We start from the raw sequence: 1,691 nt of genomic DNA on the forward strand, positions 1-1,691 counted from the left end.
CCACTTCTCAGAGCTGTGGCAGTGCAGCTGCTTTCCCGGAACCTGGCGTGTCCCCGGAGGCCTTAGACCGGGGAGGGCCGGCTTCTCCCAGTCTCGGGGGTGCGGGAGAGGTCTCTCTCTGCGACGCTGAGGGCGGCGGGGGCCCTGTGGCTTCAGCTGTCAGCCTGCCCGCACTGCGATGGCTGTCGTCGGGCGATAAGATCTGCGCGGGGGGAGTAGGGACGCGGCGCGGGCCCGGGGGAGGCTGGGGGGAAGGCGCAGAGCGGAGCCCAGCAGCTGCCTATGCCGAGTATGGTCTGATTTTTTGACTTGGGGTGGTGGTGGAGGATTGGGAGGAGGGCAGGATGAGAAACAAGAGGTTGGGAGCGTGGGATGGGGGAGGGGCGAGGTGAAGAGATGGGCTCCGGGGTCCCCCACGCACGGCCACCCCTCCCAGCCACCATCTGGCGCGAGCGGGTTGGCGTGGGGAACCGAGGTGGGGCGGGGGCCGGCAGATGGGCCCAGGCTGCACTCCAGAGTCAATGTAGGTTATAGGCAGGCGGAGTCCCCAGGCCCCAGGGAAGAGGAGCCCAGGGCTTGCCTCCCAACGAAACTGATAAGTGGGTTTCCCATCTTCTCTCCACCCATACTCTACGGGTCCCTCCTAGACATGCCTAGGGTGCCAAAGAGTGCCCTTCACGCTGAGCTGACATCCAGCCCTACCTAGTTTGTGAGCTTCCCCCAAAATCCTGGCCTGAGGGTTCATAAAAATTGGGTTCTTTTCTGGCACTAGCATTTGCCTGACTCAAGGGAGACATCCAGTCCCACAGGAGGTATTTTGCTCAATACTGGTAGATCTGGAACTCTCTACCCCTTATAAACATCCGGACTAATATGACACAAAGCACTTTGCAAACAGCCAAGGACCAAACAAAAGTGAGTATCATCTTTATCCTCAGAGACCCGAAATGCAAGGGATCCCAGAGACCTAGGAATCCCTCTGACCTGAAGAGGAAAGGCATCACTATCAAAAGGCATTTATGAAGCACCTATTTGAAGTTCATTATCCTGCTAGGACGCAGCCCTCCACCCCGAGTACCCACTACCACTCCAGTCTGCTGGGGTCCAGCTTTGCCCCATTTGCTGAGCAGGAGAGGGCCGGGCTGTGGATAGGGAACCGAAATGCTAGGGCTCGGCATCTGGGGCTCCTCCCTTTTTCTCCCACTCGCGACTTGCAGACAGAAGAACCCAACACACGTCCTAGGGGCTCCCAGGAGCAGGAGGCTGTGAGGCAATCGGAGGGTGCAAATCACAGTGGGGTTGGACCCACGTGGACGTCTGCTGACCCTGCCGCTATGCAGACGCTCGCCCCCACCGACCTGGGCTCCCCCAGACTGACTGTGGGCCCTCTGAGGGTCCAGGGCTCCTCACCTCCGACCGGCAACAGAAACACTGCCCAGAGTCTGGAGCTGAGCAGGGTGGAGACCTGGCTTCACGCAAGGCTCACAGCCTCTGCCCCAGCGGGTCTTCTGCTTCTGCCGTCTTCTCCACTTATTGGCTGCAAACAGCCCCCCAGCTGGCAGAACCCGCACCTGGGACTGGAAGCGCCAAGGTTGCCTTCCAGCCATGCCCCAAACTGACCCTTGGATTTTGGGGTGCGACAAAGACCGCATAGAGCCTCGGGATCCCTCCCCCTATGGATAGACTACACG

Source organism: Rhinolophus sinicus, linkage group LG03, assembly GCF_036562045.2.
Source record: "Rhinolophus sinicus isolate RSC01 linkage group LG03, ASM3656204v1, whole genome shotgun sequence".
Lineage (NCBI taxonomy): Eukaryota > Metazoa > Chordata > Mammalia > Chiroptera > Rhinolophidae > Rhinolophus > Rhinolophus sinicus.